General features: G+C 38.1%; 1 pseudogene; it reads right to left on the reverse strand.

The window, feature by feature from the left end:
• Nucleotides 1-259: 259 nt before the first annotated feature.
• Nucleotides 260-22,159, reverse strand: part of LOC118555705 (protein S100-A11 pseudogene) — a 33,369-nt pseudogene continuing 11,469 nt past the window's right edge.

A 22,159-nucleotide genomic window follows, 5' to 3' on the forward strand; every position in this document is an offset into this window, starting at 1 on the left:
CCCGATGCGGGGCTCGATCCCAGGACCCTGGGATCATGACCTGAGCTGAAGGCAGACGCTCAACGACTGAGCCACCCAGGCGCCCCTGTCCTTTATTATTTTTTAAAAGTTATTTTATTTGTGTGTGCATGCACTTCTAACAATGCTACTGCTTTATTACTACCAGCAGGGGTGTTTGCTCTGTGAGGAACAGATAATTGGAAGGCTGGAAGGAAACGGGGTGGGTGGTCTGGAGGCCAGGCCCAAGAGCTCCTCAGTTTTACTTCTGGAAATGGACAGATATCATGAAGGAGTCATGGTAGGCTATGGCTATGCCACCAGTAAGATTAAGAAATTCTTGGAAATCCATCTGCCCATCATTAAGGTCCAGTTTCTTCATCATGCCGTCAAGGACACTGGGATCCTTCTGGTTCTTTGTGAAGGCAACCAGGTCTGTATTCATGAAGGTGAAGAACTTGCTCTTGAAGGGTCTGTAGCTGTTAACTTTCCATCCAGCGTACTTCCAGGAGACAGCAGAGACTCGATGCACCGCTCAGTCTCTGTATGGCTGAACACTTTTGCCAAGGTGGAGCCGAGTGGAGTGGAACAGAGTCTGTGACCTGTGAGTGGCACTGTGAGCTCTGTCCTTTAACTTTAGATATTAGTTTTAAGGGGCTACTGAAACTCACTTTCCCATCCACACCCTTGGCAAATTGCTAATCCATCACAGCACAATCCCCTGAGCCTAAATGCTCTCAGACTGCAAATCAATTGATCTGGCAATCGAGAGGAAGCCTATGGCTGTCCTTGGCTGTAGACACACTTCACTAAATGTGGAGCTTAGTACTAAAAGCAAAGACAGTACAGTGGGCATTAGCAATGTGAATTTGACTCCTGTATCAACTCTCCTCTCCTCTGTGTCAGTGACTTAAGATGACAAGCAGGAGGAACCTACTATAACACCACAGACAATAATCCAGCAAAGGACTCAGCTTCCTCAGGAAGTCCTGCTTTATGCTCTCTGGGGTCCAGTGTGTCCAGGTGTCAGTGTATGCTACTTCTAGTTTATACTGCTTAATATCCACTGAGAGGCAATAAATAGGGCCTATTCTAAAAGTACAGCATTATGTACAAACACCTAATTTTTGCGAAGACTCTTTAGGTTCTGTTAAGGTGTTTATTGCCCATATAATCTTGGGAAAATCCCATTAGCAGATTTCTTGGCATTTAGTCTAAAAATTACTAATACCAAGATACATAACTTTGATATAAAGGAGCAGAGCTCTCTTTTCCTTCATGTCTGAACTCACAAGCCTACTAATGGAATCTTTATGCTTCGTAGTGGAAGGAAAGAGAGAGAGGATGAATAATAAAGGTTTGGGTTCTATTAAAATAGAACATCCTAGAACTTTTCCAGGGGAGGTGGCAAGAAAAATGTCTGTGTTGGCTGTCATCTCAGTGAGGAGGACATTAATTTTTCTTTCTGCTTGTCAAGATACATTTTATTCTGTTTAAGTCAATTTATATGGACCGGATGTGCACATACAAGGTTGTACAGGAAACACACAAAAGTGCATTTTGCCTTTGCCTCAGAATTCCACAGCTAGCTATTCTTCCCCTGGCCCAAACTGTCTTCCCAACTCAATCTTGTTGATAGTTGGTTCCTAAACGTTCACCCAATTTTGGCCCTGCGTTTAGGTAGCTGCTTCATGTCTAGCTGCTTGAATATTGTGATCTGACTGTGGACTGTCTAGTCTGCCTTCAACTGTCATCCTTCAGAAAATTATTTCTAATGTTCTCAACAGCTCAAAGTACCAATGCCTCAAAATCTAAGCAAAAAACGTAACCACCTGGACCTCATTTCTAATCCCTTAACCAAACAGATGAGAAATAAAGGATGGGAAGCACTAGAGGCTTTTGACTGAGTCCCTGAGTTCAGCATCACCTCCACAAATCTCAGAAGGCTTCCAACACTTTCATTTCCAACACAAATGGAAAACACTTCAGATTTCACTTGTTACTAGTAGAGCTAAGTAATTTCTATACTCAAACAGATGGTGTCTTTCACAATTCCATTGCCATCTTTGGTTCTGAAACCTAACCAAGAATTATGGCCAATCCCTGGTTTCTTTGCAGATCTGCACAGAAACCCAGGTGGGAAGTCACAACAACTTGCCTGAACTCACTCAGCAAAGAAAGTTCACCAACAGAATCTAGTTACCAGCAATGAAAACCAAGAAGGGGACTCTGCATTAATGGTAAGTAAAGGCAGAGGAAATTATGTGTCAACAGATCTAAATGGCTCAAAAGACAGATTTGGGAGGACAAGAGCAAAGGAAAAACTCCTCAAATTGCCTTTTAGCTCTCTCTAAAAAAAGAAAATGTTACTCAAAATCTAAGTTATATAAAAGAAAATATAAACTGGACAGCTGTTCTTTCACATCACATAAGGATACCATTGTCAGCTATCTCAACCACCAGCAGCAGGTAATATATACATTTCTAATACATTCCTGGTCACACCCAGATTTTGAAGATTATTTGCTTTGGGCAGAATTCTCATACTTTTTATACTTTTGTCTCCATTTTTGAAACTAAAAATCTCATGACCACCTGGAAATTCTGTTATGCCTTCTAGGCGGTATTTCTCCCAAGTAAGGTTATTAAGATATTAAACTTGACAAATATTTGTGGAGCTCTTACTATGTGCCAGGTATTATTTTAGACATTTGGTATTCACCATGAATAAAACAAATATCTCTGCCTGCATGGAGCTTTCATTCAAGTCAGAGGGAGGAAGAATGGAAAGCAGCAGAGAAAAACTCTAATCAGTAGATATAATAAATTAATAAACAATGCAGGATATAAGACAATTCAGACCAGAGTCAGGGTAAGAAGAGGACAAAAAGGCTTAAAGACAATGTTGTAGATTGTAGGAACCCATCTTTCCTCTGAACCCATAGCACCTTGCAGCTCTTATTTCTACCTACCTCATATTTCTTTTTCCCTATCAAAATCTTTATTAAGGCAGCTTAGTAAAGTAGCTAAGCACCTGAATTTGGATTCAAACCTAAGATCCAATCCTTGGCCCACTATTTATTAGCTGTGAACTAATAAATTTGGCAAGTTATTTGGCATCTCTAAAGCTTAGCTTCTATCAGTCAGTTGTGGGTTTTGGGGGGAGTAAAGGAAATTTTTTAAATTGGACCTAAAAGTAATGCCTAGATATATTAAGAACTAAATACATGGTATATAGTATTGCCTTCTGCATGCAAAGTATTCTGCACTTTTAATTGTTTGTCCACCTGTCATTTCCTCCTCTCATAGATACACAGTTCCTGAGAACAGGTCTATATTCACCGCAGCAGCACCTAGCAGTAGAAACACTGAATTCCTAAAAGAAGACACACGTTGTAGCCCAAAATCTGGGTCTCAGATTTCTTAATCAGTAAAATGAGAACTTCCTAATAAATATCTAAAAACTCATAAAACAAATTAAGGTATCAAAACTCTGTTATGCAAGAAATGTTTCCCGAATTGAGTCAGTAAAGACTCAATGACTATAATGGATTTGACTGGAGAGTATCGTCCTGATAAACAGCTGAAGTTTGTTCACTGTAGAGACAAGAGGATTAGACATTGATAGTCTTCTCATCTCCTCTGGGATGACAGTGATTCTTTAAAGAAGTCTCTAAGATAAGACTTTGAAAGTGGCTCCTTCGCTACAGAATGTCCTGTAACTTTCAGTAAAAAGTTGCCCTGTCACTTTCAGTAAAAGAAAAAGGAGTAAGATGAATGCCCTTGCCAAAGTTCCTTTTCCCTAAACCCAAGGTTAGGTTCCAGGGTGTCATGGGGTGTGCACCTGCCCTGTGAGATTTTCAGAGAGAAAAGTGTTTGTGTAAATACCAGCCTTTGCTTATACAATATTTTAAAATAACATGGAATTTCATGGATAATAGTGCTTCCTGTATGACTCTTTCCCACCCTCCCTGGTAAACTAACCCAGAGTTTCTTTTTTCTCTGCAGCCCAGATGCCGTCTCATGACTGTGTGTGTCTGTGATCTACTTCCAGATGGACCTCCACAGTTCTTACCCCTGCAGTTGCTATTACTGGCTCACTGCTGCTGGCAAGTCCATCAGAAAATAACGATACATTATGGAAGCTAATAATAGTCTGTCACCATCCCAGTCAAGTAACAGCTGTGTAACATACCCCATAATGGACTAAAACTTAGAGTACAAGTAGCTTTGTCATCATGTAATTGAAAGGAAACAACATGGACAGGGCCAGAAACACATATCTAACAAGAAAAAAACACAGGGAAAAAATCACCATAAGACATGTAACTTAAAAGTTGTATTTCTTTTCCAGAGTGAGGCTGTAGTTTTGATTCTATTTTTTTTTAAGAATATCAGAGTTCTCCAATTAACATGTATCATTATGTGTGGCTAATATTTTAAGCTGATGACCCAAATGTATATTTTTGCTTAATTCTTTGTTTTTATCATGCTTCCTAAGAGGGCTCTTCATATATTTTCTTTCCAGACAGAGAGAGGCATCGTATTTTCTTGAACCCTTTGAAGTTAGGCATGGCCACGGGACTTGTTTGGTCAATGAAATATAAGTGAAAGTAATATATGTCACTTCTGAGAAGCTGTAGAAGCAAGCACAGGATTGTCTTGTTCCCTTTACCCCCTTATGGTAATTACGAAGACACATGTGAAACGGAAATTCTGTCATCCTTGGTCCCTGCATGTTAACAATGAACAAAACTCTATCAACAGACATATAACAAGCTTGAGAAGTAAGCTGTATTTGGTGTTTGGCCACTGAGATTTTGGGGTTGTGATCACAACACAAGGTAATGAATCCTGGCTGATATAGAGGCTTAATCATTAATTTTAAATGATTAATTTTAAAGCATATAATGTGAACTTGGTAATGGTCTGGGCATCAAATGTTTTAAAGTTGAAAGTCTTCAGTAAAAGATGAGGATAGCAAAGATCAAAGCCTATCTCCAGAGTGCTCAACTCTGAATAGTTTTGAAGCAGAACATGTCATGAGATAAAGAACCCATTTCCATAAATGGCAAGGAATAAAGAGCATCCCTCCTCTCCATCCTCTGATAATTGTTTATTTAGCTAAAGACACATGTCTTCACCATACCAATTCTGTTAAATTCAGCTTAAAATCTTTGGTGATGGACAAGAACTAGTCAGAACTAATTAGTCAAGGCCCTTTGCTGGGGCTGCATTGTGGGAAGAGACAAAAATATTGGGTGTGTGTTTGGTTCCAGGTTCCTCAGGTACAGGCATGGCTTGGCAGTGGTGCATAAAATCAAAGGAAGAAAGACAACTCGTTGAAATGTACACTAGGGTGAATCTGTATGTTGATTGTACATCAATTGGATATTTAAGAAAAGGCAAGAAAGCAAACAAAAGGGCTTGAATAGAGTAAAAAGATTTTAGAAAAAAATAATTCAATTACAATAATACCAGCTCAAACAAAACAAAACACATTACCTTTCTCTCACTTGAACAGATGGAATAAAATTTCTATTATGAGCTTAAAGAGAGGACGTAATCATCTCACACATAAGCTAGATTGATGGAACTTAGGATGGCATAAATACTAGTTATTAAAAGGACATATTCCTTAAGGCACCTTAAAATATTACTGCCTTTTTGAGGACTGGAGGGTAGGGACATTTAAGAATAGTTCACTAACCTGTGGTCCAGTTGTAAGCATCTCTAAGTGTGAAAAGAAAACTCGATGCCAGTGAGGGGAGGCAGTTTTAGTTCTGTTTCTAGGAGTTCTAGGGATGCTGTGACAATCCCCAAGGGGTAGCTATGTTATTCCTTCATGGCTTCTCAGAAGGAAGAATTACATTTCTCATATTGCGCCTATATGTGTTTCTTTATTAACATTCAGAATTGGGAATTTTATAATTATTCCAGTAAGAAATTTTCTGAACTTGATGATTCAGAGGATAGAACAAATATGTTTGCAATTTTGTACTTACTTTTATGTAAATATTTGTTATGTGAATTACATAACTCTTATAAAACCTCGTCTTTTCATTATATCTAATTTGAGCTCTCAACTTCACATTATAGAACACTTCCCTAAAAGTGCTTTTATGAAAATATATAAGCTTGCCTGTTGCTTTATACTTCAGAAATCCACCTGTCATATTTATTTTTTTAAAAACCCTCTAATTGCATGGCTAAATGGAATTTAAAATGAATCCCCCAAAATAAAGTTGTGTAATATTGTAACCTTTGTCCAAAATAGTATGTGCTAGAAATTGTCAGCTCTTCATAAGAAAATAGTTTGAAATTATATGGATTTTATATAAAATAATAACACCTTCAAACTTCAATGGGCCCAAGTTTTTTGCTAAAAATTTTGTGCTATGAAAGATCTTAGAATTCAATTAGCACAAACTTCCATACATTTGACTTGATGATCTAGACGTAGGTTGTGCATCACACATAATTTCTTCCACTAATGAAATAATAAGCATGCATTAGACCTGGTAGAAGTCTTTTAATGAAGTGTGTGACTTCCTGACATGCTTTGGTATGTGCTTTACAAATATGGAAGCAGATTGTAAACTCCTCCAGCAGTCTTTAGTCAAAAGGGGGCAATCAAAATTTTAAGGGTTGATCTGGTACAGCATACTGTTATAAAATTAATAGTGACAGTCCTAATGAAACCCTTTAATGTGATGATTAAAAAGATCCTATGAAATAAAGTACACATATAATCTAAAAATGCATTCTTATCCCTGGAGAAATGAAGGTTGGGTGAAGGATCTGAGTTTTTCAAACTTCTTTTCAGTAATAATAGCTCGCACCTGTGCAGGCATTTTAACTTTTTATGAAGCACTTTCATAACTTCCACCTAAATGTATCCTTATACCATCTCTATCAAGTAGTCATGGGGGAAATAACCATTCCCATTTGTCATCAAGGAAACTGCTTCCAAAAGAAATTATTAAGGGACTTACTCAAGGCCAAGCAAATCAGTGGGGGACTAGCCCTGGAAACCATATTATGTAACTCCAAACCCAGGCCTCTTCCACACAGACAAACCAACACCAGTGAGTACTAATATCTCCTGCTGGGGAAAATCATTCCCATAAAGAAGACTGTATTCCGTTCTGAGAACCAGCACTTGAATAAAAAGGAAACTTGGAGATGGTTTAGAGACAAATAGTAAAAATGACCCACATTTGAAAAATACACTAGAGGAAGATAGTGCCCTGAAACTGATTTGTTGGGAAATTTTAGCCTTGTGTACAAAAGACTGAGCAAGGACTCCCTATCATTAAACAACATACAGCATTTTCTGCTTAAAATTTAAGACAGAATGGCAAGTATATTACATCAGAAGGTAGGCTGGGTTGCTAAGAATATCCTAGGATGAGAATTACCAGATGTTTGTACTACCAGGTGGTTTATGCCAATCTATTCCTTAGAGATTGTCAAGGCTGGGTAGAGTGCCGCCAATTTGGGTGTAAGAGACTCCAAAGTCAAAAGGATCCATTTGATAATTCTCTACCCTTTGATGGTTCACCTCCAGCATCTCTAAAAAATACCTGAGTCTAAATGAAATGGAGCCTCTCTTGAGTTACACTGAAGTTTGGTAACTCTACTCTCCATAGAGTCATTCATTCAGAATTTCCAGAAGTTTCAGAACTAACCAGAACCAGCAGGAACATATACAATCTGCACAAATTTATATCCATGCATGTATACAAAATGTAAGCATACAGGAGATGAGTTGATAGTACCAAACCAGTTCTCTATGTTTGCAATTGACCTGGGAGCATAGTGTGGCACTGAGTACATGCTTATAGCATTCACATAAGTTTCAAATGCTTGTAACTATAGTGATCAATAATTCCAAAGGGTGCACTTTGTATGAAGGGAATTTTAAAAAGATAGTGACAATTTATTCTGAAAACAAAACACAATAAAAAAGCAAAGACAACTCACATGGTTTTCCAACTCTAAGCATCATCATCTTGACTAATTGCCAAGAAGTAGCCAGTAAATTCAGGCACCATCATATAGAATATATATAATGATATATATATGTGAGAAACAATTTGAAGATGGCAATAGGTATGTTCAAAATGACCAATCTACTCTTTGGAATAAAGACTGTGAGGCAGCTTATCATACATGTGATTATATAAAATGACCTTAAAAATAGCTTTGAAGTCAATTTCCTGTTCTCTACTACAGAACTTGTGCACCCCCTATACTATATGCCTAAAAGGATAAATTTGGTTAATCAAAGATATTTCTGTACTCTGTAACTCAGATCTTAACTGTTGACAACTTACTGAGTCTCAACGAAAGGTTCAAATGTTAACTGGTTGATTTGCTAAGCCCAGTAATGACTACGACGTGGCTCTCTATTCTCCTCTAACCTGAGCCTTCTTCATATTCTATATCTATAGCAAGGGTATATTAAATCAAGTTAGAAAATGTTCTTAAAAACTACTTTTTCCCCTCTCTAAGATGCTATCAATTCTAAGATTCACCACCAGTTTAGTCAATAGTGGCTTTGTTTTTGTTTGGGGGATGGGCACTGCCACAGTAAATATGCACATAGTGTCAAGTTCATCCTAATATCAGAACTGCTTAAAAGTATCCAAGGTATTTCAAGAATTAAAGAACCACAGCAGTTCCTGCTCAGAATTGAGTTGAAAATAAATCATTCACTGTGCTCTACCCCATTGCTTCTTAAATTATATACAAACCTCTATCCCAATACAGGAGCTCAGTAAATGGCTGATAAACCATTCTATATTCAATACTGTGATCACTGCACAGGGCTAAGTAGAGACCGTGTAGCCTAACTGTAATATCTGAATAGAAATCTACTTTTCCTATTTCTATTCCTAGAGCCTTTTCTCTTATTTCCTCACATGTCTCCTTCACTAAAAGATCAAGCTTTAGCCAATAAGGGTTTGTCAAGAGGCAGGCAGAAGCAAAAATGTATTGCCATTTTATCAGTAATGATACAGTCAATTTATTGTATGGTGATTATACCTACCTTACAGAATTGATGTGAGGATTAAATAACACAGCACATGAGCATCTAACATTGAGCTAGACATTTCATAAGCAATAAGTTGTAGTAACTATTAGTTTTCCTCACACTCTACAGCTCCTCCAAAATCACCTATAGAAGTTTCTTCTATTTCCCTGTGGAGCTTACAATTTGTCTAAGAAATCTGTATAACAAACATCCCAAAGAGCTGGTCTGGCAATGGGAGAGCCCTCAGTGGAGAGCAAGGGAGAAGAAGAAAGTAAATGAGCAATGCCACAATTTTCTCTCATAGATGGATGAAGGAAAGAATAAGAACCCCCAAGTTCTCATACCTTCTGTCTGTCCTGTCCCTGTGAGGGCCAGTCTTCTACAAGCCATGCAGACTGTGTGACAAAAAAGATAAACCCAGTCACTAACCCTCAGAGCTCAGATTCTAGGCTGTGATAATTACTAAGTATGATGAGTCCACAGAATGAAATACAACTTAATCCATGTTTGTATATGATGGTGGGAAGGCATGGGGAACAGTGGTCAAGGAAAGCTGTTGTAAGATTTATGTTGGGATTTGAGAGAGACTTAATTAGATGGCAGGGTGCAAACTATCCCAGACAGAGGAAACACCATGTATGACCGTAAGTTTCAAATGACCTCCAAAGAACTGAGTGTCAGTGTAGATTTTCACAAATGTTTATAGACTGAGAAATGAACTACTTCTGGAGGCAAGAAGTGTGTTACTCATACAGGGTTGCCTTGGCTATAGAACCCCTTTTAAGTAACTGTCTTTGGGTCTGATTTTCAGGCTCCAAAAGCTTCCCCCCCCCCCGTTTTGCTCCCACATTTGCTCCAGAAGCTTCCCTCTCTCCATTTCCCTCCCACATTTGCTCCATTTATACTGGCTCTGGGCTTTGTTCCCTATCAGCCTCTGAGGCAATCCTTGTAACAATTATAGCAATTCCAAATAGGTAACTAGCATGGTCAAATGCATGGTAGATATAATCTTTGTGGAGTCAACCAGGCCCACATTCAATTTAGGTTCTACAAGTGCAGTGGCAATTGTAAGAGGAAAGAAAGTATATGAGTTGGGATGTGGGAAGATGAAACAAAAGTGGCAAATTGTTGATACTTACTGAAGCTCTGAGTGAGGGGACACAGGGTTCTTAATATTGGTCTCCTTTTGTGCATCCTTGAAAATTTCCATAATAAGAAAGATTTTTAGAAGTCCACCTTCCATCACTTACAAGTAGTTTAATCCTAGGTAAGTTATTTAACTCTTCTGAATACCAATTCTTTGATTTAATAAATAAGGGAAATGTTCACCTCACAAAGTTGATGTAAAGATTAAGTGAAAAGATAGAAGAAAAGGACTGGGGACAGGGTCCATATGAGGAGGGAGCTCTATAGACATGAGTGCCCTTCAAGTTCACCAATTAAAGATCCAGCACCAAGGCCAAAATTTGGGCCTTCTAGCCCTGGCCTTGGGTCCTAGAATGTCTCAAATCTTAATGAGCACATGAAACACCTGAAGACCTTGTCAAAATGCAGAAGTACAGACTGTAATTCAGTTAATCTTGGAGAGTCCCAAGACACTGCATTTCTAATAAGCATCTAGGTAATGCTGAAGCCGCTGGACCACAGATCATAATTCATGAAGCAGACCCTGACTTCTGCTTTATTTCTGAGACTAAGTTTCCAATTGTACCCTCTTCCAATTACTGGATTTCTGTTTTACTCTCCTGTTCTGAGTCTCTGGCTATGTAATTCTAATCCCTCCAGGACTGAAGTCCTAGATACATGCCAACAATTACTCTCAGAGTCCGCAAACTTGTTCCTAAATTTGGGAATAGAAGTCACTCTCAACAAGGCCCCAGACTCTGATTTCCTTTGTGGATCCCTGAAGAATTTATTCTTCTAAATCCACTGTTGCCATGCTGCCTCAACTGCTTCATTATCCCTACATGCACCTCTCTTCCTTACGCTAAAGTGGGCACCAAATGCTTCCCTGAAGCACCACAGGTGGTCTTGGCACAGTGTGGATGTGCCCAAAGGAAAATCTTCCAATTGCCCACATGATTTGTCCCCCAGTGTTTCTCAACCACAGTGGGTAGTTTCACTCAAGATCCTTTACCTGTAATACCTTTACCACCACCATTTTCTGACAGCCAATGCTTTCATACCCATCTGTGGCAAGAGAAACCATTTCAAGATTGGAAGAGGAGAAAGATGCTTAAACCCATCAAAGGTATGCCACCCGTAATGTGTTTATTCATAAGCAGATGCTTTATTTGAAAGCAGTCTTCAATGTGTGAACATGAAATTTATATAAACTAGTTTATGCAGAACTCTGGAACAAGGTTTAGAATTATCTTTTCTAATCCACCCATTACAATCACCCTTGTAACTTTCAAAAGAGCTGGATGTATAAATTCTGAAAACTTGCTAGGGAAAGAAACCTATCAGCTCTGTTACTTGTAGGTAGATTATAAGATTATATTCTGGCAAGGTTAATGGAAAGTGTCATCTACTATATATACATATTTTCCATCCCCCCCGCCCTGGAACAAACACAAAAGCTATTAAAAATCATGACAAAAATCAAACATTGAGAATAATGCACTCATGTTTAAACATGACTCTTCCAATTGACAGGAGTAACCTTGACAAGCTGCCACCCATCAACACTTTCTAAACTGACTGGAGTATTCCACATCTTTCCTGCAACATTAAAAGACAGTTTGCAAAATTATCAACTCACAGTGAGATTGAAAGGAAGTTTCTCATCCTAATAAAACAGTATCTCTTAAGGTTCACAGAAACTCACCATTCATGAATAGTTAAAAGTGCTTTCCATATAACTCACACTTGCTCTTGAGACTTTCTTCTGTGCATATTTTTCCTCTCTCTTGAAGCTTCCTTTTCCTGTTAGAGTTTATTTCTTACATTTTTTCTTGCTTTATTTTCATTTCAGACCCCTAGGGCATATAATATATCACATGATTTAGGCTGTAAGTTTGTTGGCAACAGCTTTCTGAAAAGTAAACTATAGATTTAAGTAGTAATGATGGATATGCACTGGGTTTAACTATTCTGCATTCATTTCCTCATATTCTTTGGAAGAAAAAAAATTCCAGTTACACTCTGAGAAAAGGCTGCCCCGAGATCCCATTCATGGAGACATCTTGTGGAACTTAGCTGCTATTGACTCTACTCCTAGCTGCATTTCGGTTAGGCTTGACTTGGCCACAGTGATTGATCCAGAAGCAATGAGAAAAGAGACTTCTACTGGGCTCCCAAGAGAGAGGCAAGTGCTCTTTCCTGATCTTGAACAGGAGAGAATATAAGCTAGAACTGCTCCAACCATCTTGCCATCAGGCAGGAAGGGCAAATCAGAGATTTTGATCAAGGCAGAGAAAGTGTAAGTGAGAGGTGGAAAGGAAGCTTGAGAGTTGCCTGAGCTCTTGGCCTGAGGCAAGCCCTATGGCTGATTCTTTATTTACCTGGATCAATAAATCCCATTTTTGCTTAAGCCAGCTTAAGTTGGGCTTTCGGACACATACAGTCAAGAGGAATACTAATTAATGCAGTTTGAGAATATACAAGAAACACAATCCATCTCATAATGTACAAAACCTAGGCAAAATCCTCAATTACCAATGTTTAGAGAACATGGAAAAATAACATAATTAAATGTGAATATTTTTCCTTTTCACAATTTTATCTCTATGAGCCAAAGATCTTTTCAATTATTTAAAAGGCAAGCTAATTGTTTTGGTATCATTTAGACATATACACATTGGTTATGAAAACAGTGTGTGTGGAAGTCACATCAACACAGATTATATAAGCATATTTACTGGGAGGGAAATTACAACTAAAAAATGTCATTTTATTTATTTATTTATTTATTTATTTATTTATTTATTTTAATCATCATACATCATTAGTTTTTGATGTAGTGTTCCATGATTCATTGTTTGCGTATAACACCCAGTGCTCCATTCAATATGTGCCCTCTTTAATACCCATCACTAGGCTAACCCATCCTCCCACCCCCCTCCCCTCTAGAACCCTCAGTTTGTTTCTCAGAGTCCATAGACTCTCATGGTTCATCTCCCCCTCCCATTCCCCCCCTCCATTTTTCCCTTCCTACTACCTTTTTTATTTTTTTTAACATATAATGTATTATTTGTTTTAGAGGTACAGGTCTGTGATTTAACAGTCTTACACAATTCACAGCGCTCACCATAGCACATACCCTCCCCAGTGTCTATCACCCAGCTACCCCATCCCTCCCACCCCCCACCACTCCAGCAACCCTCAGTTTGTTTCCTGAGATTACAAATTCCTCATATCAGTGAGATCATATAATACATGTCTTTCTCTGATTGACTTAATTCACTTAGCGTAAACCCTCTAGTTCCATCCACATCGTTGCAAATGGCAAGATTTCAGGGGGTTTTTTGATGGCTGCATAATATTCCATTGTATATATATACCACATCTTCTTTATCCATTCATCTGTCGATGGACATCTTGGCTCTTTCCATAGTTTGGCTATTGTGGACATTGCTGCTATAAACATTGGGGTGCACGTACCCTTTCGGATCACTACATTTGTATCTTTGGGGTAAATACCCAGTACTGCAATTGCTGGGTCATAGGGTAGCTCTATTTCCAACTTTTCGAGGAACCTCCATACTGTTTTCCAGAGTGGCTGCACCAGCTTGCATTCCCACCAACAGTGTAGGAGGGTTCCCCTTTCTCTGCATCCTCGCCAACATCTGTCATTTCCTGACTTGTTAATTTTAGCCATTCTGACAGGTGTGTGGTGGTATCTCATTGAGGTTTTGATTTGGATTTCCCTGATGCCGAGTGATGTGGAGCACTTTTTCATGTGTCTGTTGGCCATTTGGATGTCTTCTTTGGAAACATGTCTGTTCATGTCTTCTGCCCATTTCTTGATTGGATTATTTGTTCTTTGGGTGTTGAGTTTGATAAGTTCTTTATAGATTTTAGATACTAGCCCTTTATCTGATATGTCATTTGCAAATCTCTTCTCCCATTCTGTCGGTTGTCTTTTGGTTTTGTTGAAAATGCCATTTTATTTAAAGATTTGACATAATCAAAAGAAGAGTTGGGCTAGTGTCAACTTTTTGAACACTAGCTCTCTCACAATTATTCTTTTTTAACTTTGTAAAAGTTAAATCCATCTGATATCCAGTAAGTTTTTATCAAGACATTTTATATTATATTGTTTGAGACTTATTTTTATTTTTAGAGAGAGGGAGAGAGGATGGGGGGAGGGCAAAGGGAGAGAGAGAATCCCAGGCAGGCTCCACACTCAGCATGGAGCCTAAAGCAGGGTTCAATCTCACAACCCTGATATCATAACTTGAGCCAAAATCAAGAGTCAGACACGTAACTGACTGAGCTACTCAGGTGCCCCATTTGAGACTTACTTTTAAAAATTAAGAGATGGATATTATATACATTCCACATCAATAGCCCTGTTCCCCCCGTTCCAGCCAAGGACCATTTCCCAAATTCTGGAACTATAGACAATGATATTCAGGGATTTAATAGAAGAGCCATGTTTTAGCAAAATATGTATACAAACTGAGTGTTAGATGGGAAATAATTTACCGTATGGGATAAGGCCACTACTTACTATAAATAATGTGCCATATTATTTCAGATCTGTAATACGGATTCAAAGAAATAGTTCAAGATGATCAAGTTGTATTTAGTATTGGCATAACTCTGCTATGGTATTGTCATGAATCTGGAACTAAACTATAAAGCTATTACCTAGTTCAAGATATCATAATTTCAGGTGGACATTATCCAGGTGGTCATATCCTTAAAAGAGAGAGAAGGAAGAGCTCAGACTTTGGTCAGACAGCTAAGAATCTGGTCACACCCACTTACTGTTGTATGACCTTGACCAAGTTAATTCTCTAAGACTTTATCTCCTCATGGTAATAATGGGAAAATCATAATTGCTAATTCCATAGTTACTGTTATGCTTATACAAGATAGGTCATGTAAGGGGCATAACCAGTGCCTGATTATGGGGCTCCCATCTCTGAACAGGCACACAGACTTCCCTCCACTGTTTTTGGCAGTTAATGGCTCTCAGCTGAGTCACTCTCTGGGAATTGCCCTCAGTCAAAAAGCTGTCTCTTCCTGGGGGTATCCTACCTCCAAGCTTGGTCAATGACATCTACTGTATCATTTCAAGACAACTCGGAAAGGCCAGGTCCTGAGCTACCCATGGAGTGGCAGAGAAGACCGCATTAAAGCCCAACTTCTCTTTCTGGTCTAATCCTGCTTTCCTCATTTTCATGCAGATGATGATCACAGTATCATTTCCCAACAAACTTCATGCACACCCATCTCCATCTTAAAGTCTACTTCAAGGGAAAGCTGACCTAAGACACTATTACCTAGAAAAGGCTTGATCAACATTAGCTTTGATGATGCCTGTGATTGTGAAGCGGAAGGGGGTATAGAAAGATGAAGTTGATTGTTTTCTTTCAGTAAAATTTGATCTTTAACATGCACAGAAACGGTTTCCTTAAATTATATTCTCTAATAGTGTAGGACAAGTTCCATGTTAAAAGTAGAACTGCTGACAATTATGACTGGCTACTCTTTACTAACAATCAGCTTAATTAGTAGATTGTATCCAAATTGACACTTCCATTTTCAACTCAGTGATTGTGTAGCTATTTCTATTTTGGAGCTTTATCACACTGGATAAGTGTTGATCCAAATTTTAAAAAAGCAAATCCCCTTAAACAACAGCTTCCTCTAAGGGCCCTTTACACTCTAATATTCCATGATTCTGTAATTTTGATGATGGCAATATCTGAATAATACATTCTCTGGGAAACAAAGTCATTTAAATACCAAATTGTCCTTGAAAACAACACTTTATAAAGTATGAAAAGCAGTGGTGGTATGAATCAAATAATTCAAGTGGCAGCATGCAAACTGCAATTGAAGAGTAGGGGTGTTGGGAAAAACAATCCCAGGTTTTATCCTAACAGAACCAAGGAGCAATGATGCAGAGCATGGCCTAGCCTTGGATGTTGGAATAATGTCATGACAAACTGTAGCGTAGGACATGACACTGGAGATCACTAGTCAACTCTTCTCTCTTCATTGATAAATGAACTGAGGGCCAGTAAAACTAAATTACTTCCTCATGACCATACAACTAGTGAGAGACAGAGCCCATTCTCAAAGCCAGCTCTTTTCAATTCACCTTGACTCCAGGCACATGCTCATTCTCTCAGACCCTTGGCCAATCCAAGAAAACTCCTTCCCTCCTTCTTCTTCATTCCCATAAATTATTTCAGGTTCTCGGCCTGATCCAGGCAGGTCTTCTTTTCACTAACATCTCTTTATAAAATTTCCATCTGAGAAATTCTCCAAGATACACCTTTTGCCTTTCATATCTGAAATAACTTTAGCCATTATTAAATAACATATGATACCATAATACACACATACATGTGCTTTTAATAAATCCATTTGCTTTCTATATGATTTCTACTGATTGTAACAATATTACAAATGTGGTGAGGTTAAAACAGTCTCCTTCATTTACAGGTTAGTATAGTCTTGGAACAAAGATTAGAGGAAAATATTTTGCCTTGTTCACAAAATGCTGTTTTAATGTAAATGTGGGCCCTCACTAGTCACAATCAACATGATAGCATGTTTTGGAAATGCTTTTTCTAAGCATTTTACAAGTTCTGACAAGTAACACCCTAAACTTCGCCTTAAAATGGTTCTCAAAAATCCATAGTAGAAACAATTAAAATGTACCAAGAAAATGAATTTAGAAGAGCCTGACTATTAGTTTTTTAAATAATTATTTTAAGGACATGCTAATAGAAATGATCTGAAATGGTTTTGTGGATGAGACTTTCAAGTCAGAAACAGCGTAATCATAATGAACTGAAGTTAAGTCAAATGTTCCTGAGTAGTGTGTTTCCAAAAGAATTGAAAAATAAGACACATTTTAAGTTAATCCATAAAATCTCTAAACATATATTATTTATCTACACTGAAGATGTCCTTTGAGGCACAAACATAATTTAGTCTGGTGGCAGTTGTGAAGGCAGATGTTTCTTAATGGGCTGACACTAAGCACAATCATTACATGTGCAGTGAATTACATATAATACATATACTATCCCTCTCTGAGCCTTCTGAATTACTCATAAACTAGCTCTTTTGAGTGTTTCAGATGCTTCTATCTTTATTTTGTAATTAAAAAGCACATGCGTGCTACACATGAGAAGCACATTTCATATTTCCAAATAATCCTGGGTGGGGTAGGGGAGACCACTCATTATTTATTTCTAATCATTTCATTCTATAATGTTTTCCAATTTTCCTATCTTGGTTTGCTTTGGGAAAGATAAAAGGTGGGGAGGCTAAGAATCTATCCTATGCTTAGCATGTTCCTTTTTTTTAATTTATTAAGGTTTTAAGATTTTATTTGACAGAGAGACACATTGAGAGAGGGAACACAAGCAGGGGGAGTGGGAGAGGGAGAAGCAGGCTTCTCGTGGAGCAGGGAGCCCAATGCAGGATCCCAGGGCCCTGGGATCATGACCTGAGCCGAAGGCAGACGCATAACGACTGAGCCACCCAGGCACCCCTGTTTTTAATTTTAATTCCAGTATAGTTAACATACAGTGTTATATTAATTTCATGTGTACAGTACAATGATTCAACAATTCTATACATTATTCAGTGTTCATTGTGATAAGTGTACTCTTAATCCCCTTCACCTATTTCACCCATCCCCCACACTCCTCTCCAGTACCATAAATTTGTTCTGTTTCTTGGTTTGTCTTTTTTTTTTTTTTTTAAAGATTTTACTTATTTATTTGAGAGAGAGAGAATGAGAGAGAGCACATGAGAGGGGGGAGGGTCAGAGGGAGAAGCAGACTCCCTGCTGAGCAGGGAGCCCGATGCGGGACTCGATCCAGGGACTCCAGGATCATGACCTTAGCTGAAGGCAGTCGCTTAACCAACTGAGCCACCCAGGCGCCCTCTTGGTTTGTCTTTTTTTTCCCCTTTCCACTTGTTTCTTAAATTCTACATTTGAGTGAAATTATATGGTATTCATCTTTCTCTGACTTAATTTGCTTAGCATTATACTCTCCAGCTTCATCTATATTATTGCAAATGACAAGATCTCATTCTTTCTTATGGCTGAATAATAGTCCATTGTATGCATACATCACATCTTCTTTATCCATTCATCTATCAGTGGATACTGGGGTTGCTTCCATAATTTGGCTATTGTAAATAATGCTGCAATAAACACAGGGGTGCATGTATCACCTTGAATTAGTATTTTTATATTTTGGGGACAAACACCCAGTAATGCAATTACTGTATCATAAAGTAGTTCTATTTTTAACTTTCTGAGGAAACTCCATACTGTTTTCCACAGTGGCTGTACCAGTTTACATTTCACCAATAGTACACAAGGGTTCCTTTTTCTCCATACCCTTGCCGATACTTGTTTCTTGTCCTGTGCTTCGTTCTTGACAATGACTCACATATTGCCCAGGGTATGTTCTCCTTTCTGATTTAGAAGGTTCCTTACCATACACTATTTATAAAAACATATGAAGAAATAAACCCTTTCAGCCAGTATTTTTAAAACCATGCATGTTGCTATACTCCTGTGGCTAGGTAACTATCAGAACATGTGTACTATGTGCTAAGCCTAAATCAATAAGGAACCCAAAAAAAAAAAAAAAAAAAAAAAAATCACCATCTGTCAAATGATTTATATGTGTAGTAGGGAAAAAATAGTTAAATTTTTAAAAATCAGTCAGGTTCAATCTTTTGACTTAATTATCCAGTTAATTCTGTCAAAATAGTCAATAATTTACCCATTTGAAAGATTTAATAGTCAACTGAGTAAACTGCTTAATAGGTATACTTTAATAGGTATAATTTAAAAATCCTAATATTTGTTTTCCTTAATTTTATGACTGCCACTTATCGGGGTCTAGTTTAGCCCTGTATATATTTATGAAATCCCCACAGCAGTATTACAAGGTAGGTGGTGCCATTCCCATTTCACAAAAAAGTAAAGTGAGACTTAGAAAGAGAAGCTTGCCTGGTGACAAACAAGGAGCAAATCGCCGAGCTGTGGTTGAAGCCCTTGACTATCTGGCTCCAAAGCTTTTGCAATTTTTTTACCTGACATGTTGCATTCCTTTATATGTCATGTGCAAGGATTACAACTAGAGTATAAAAGTCACATACCATGACAGATCTGCCTTCCCCCCCAACCCAGTGCCTCCCTCACAGCTGTTTCTCAGCCCTCCCCAACAGCAGGTGAAGCTGGAACGATTGGAGGTAAAGCTGACTGCATGTGCGTGCACACATGTATGTCTATCATGTATATACTCAATCTCTAGGGGATTGTGATATATCCACCATGACTCAAACATGGTGCACATCACAAAAGGGGGTGGGGGGCACTGAGCCCTCCAGTGTAAATTTTCCTAAAAGCTTAGTCAAAGGCTTAGGCATCTCTTCCTAAGCCCAAGCCACAGCCCCTTGGGCAATCCTGTACCCCAGGCTACTCAAGCACTATACTCTGAAGCAAGGCATTGTTCCCTCATCTCTTTTAAACATGTACAAGCAATTTAAGAATTTCCTAGAAATTTGCAGAATCTTGGGAAACTATGACCAGATATACTGTGAAACAAAACTCAAGGATGCCCCAAAACCTCAAACAAGGTAAAAAGGAAAAAAGGTAAGCGAAATTAACAGAGATGGGGAAAGCATCCTGATTCTGTTATTATACTTAATACTTATGCTGGTCATTCCTGAAAGAGCAAATGGCTTGCTGACAGTTTTCTATTTGAATACCACTGTCTGTGCTGTAGAATGACTAGTGCCTACGTGTCAGTTGTGCAAATCACAGTCTGTGTTTGTCTTTTGTTGATGCATTTAGGTATCTGTGTGTGTCAGGGTTCCCACAATCCATTGCTAAAATGAATCGTTATGCTCTGATTAATGATTTCACCATTCCTCTTTACTACTGAATCCAGTAACAAGGACAACAAAACAGGAACCAAATATGTGCTGCTCATTTACCTCTATAAGCAGAAGCAAATACTCACTGGTAGAAGCATGCTTTGCTCAAAGTTTACTCATTAAAAGAGAGGTTAGATGTATAAAACTCAGATTAATTACCCCCAAATGACTGGTTGAGGTTGAATAAAATATATACTCATTAACATTCAACAGTGTTGCTTAGAAGAGAAAGGAGGGGAAAGAAAGATTAAAGTTAGATGAGAACAAGTATATTTTCAGTGTTTCAGTTGAGTTTTTCAAAGATAAATTCTTCCTCCACTCCAAACCAAATTCTGTTGATAAGCTATGCATGAAAAGGCAGCCTTGAGTGACAGATTTCTTGGGTTTGAATTCTACCTTTACTAGCTGCATAACTTGAACAATTTACTTAATATCTCTGTGCCTCAGTTTCTTCATCTGTAAAATAAAGACTGTGACACTGTCCAGGGTTGTGTTCGTCATGAAATGACTTGAAACTCATAGGATTGTTTTGATAATGAAATGACTTAAAACTCACATACAGTACGTAAACAGTGCCTAAAACATAGCTATTGGTAAATTAATGCAGCCCTGATTTAAAGAACCATCCTATCACATGGGATGGAGGTTTCACAGTCCTTATTTTTCAATAGTTTCAGCTACATTTAGTTGTGTTTTCATTTCCAGGCCTTTTGTATTTATCTTTTTACTGTGAAAGGTTTTATTGTTATTGCTGTTCTTTTGAGAGCTGGAAAACATCCCTTTGGATCAAATAAAATACCATAGTGGAAGTATTTTGAAAAGCATTAAGTTATATAAGAGTAAGGAAGAAGCCTAGTAACAAAGAAGAGAAAGTGCTCATGTCTTTTTTGCAAATAATTATTTTACTAAGATAACAAAAAAGATTATACCACCTGTTTGTCTAACCAAGAGATAGTTTCTGAGCCACTGCTGGGTTATCTTCAAACAAACCATTTATAGAAAAGAACTATGCTATCTACCTTAATAGAAGATAAAAAAAATTCTGGTTATCTTCATTCCCCATTTTCCAATGAATAACTCATGATTTCAAAAAATCAATTTGATTTAAATGCCGCACTCTCTTGCTAAGGCTGATAACACTGCTGACGATGTGTGGGTGCGTGCTTGGGATAGTTGTCTGGAGCCTATTCTGCATTCTTTGAACAATCTGTTCATTTAGGTGACAATAGCTGAAGATACCAGATAAGAGACAAGGACGGAGGTGAGAACTGTAACATAACAAAAAGAATGGAAGATAATTATTAATTTGACTAATGTCTACATGTGGCCAATGTATCATTTTCGTGCCCAAACATGAGTGTGCATTTATCATAATCAGAGACCACTTCCTCTTATTTGGATATTAAGCTCACATAGTTGACATAAGCCTTTACTCCATATCTTCATCTGTTTGGGCTGCTATAACAAACTCCCATAGACTGGGTAGCTTATCAATAAGAGAAATTTATTTCTCACAGTTCCTCACCGAGACCGGGAAGTTCAAGATCAAGGCACTAGCAAATCCACTGTCTGGTGGGGGCCTGCTCCTGGTTCAGAGATGGCTATCCTTTTGCTGTGTCCTCACATGGTGAAGAGGCGAAGGGTCTCTTTCACAAGGTCACTAATCTCATTCATGACTGCTCTACCTTCATGACCTACCACCTCCTAAAACCATCACATGGAACATTAGGATTTAACTTTTGAAATTGAAGGGGACACATTCAGTCAATAGAAGCCTGCAAAATTAAAAAATAAAATAGTGCAACAAAAAGTATGAAGTTCTCTGGGTTTTAAGATTCCTGAGATGAATGAGCACCATGTCTTCAAATGGGCCACTCCCTAAAATAATTCTATTTGAACTGTCCCTGCACCAAGTGAAGCTGTCCTGTATTGAGCTGAGTCTCATTGAAAAGTTTGCATTTATGTCCCAACTGACATTATCACACACAATGGAGAACAAAGTATAGAGTCAGCAATATTTTCAAT

Source organism: Halichoerus grypus, chromosome 1 (assembly GCF_964656455.1).
Source record: "Halichoerus grypus chromosome 1, mHalGry1.hap1.1, whole genome shotgun sequence".
Classification (NCBI taxonomy): domain Eukaryota; kingdom Metazoa; phylum Chordata; class Mammalia; order Carnivora; family Phocidae; genus Halichoerus; species Halichoerus grypus.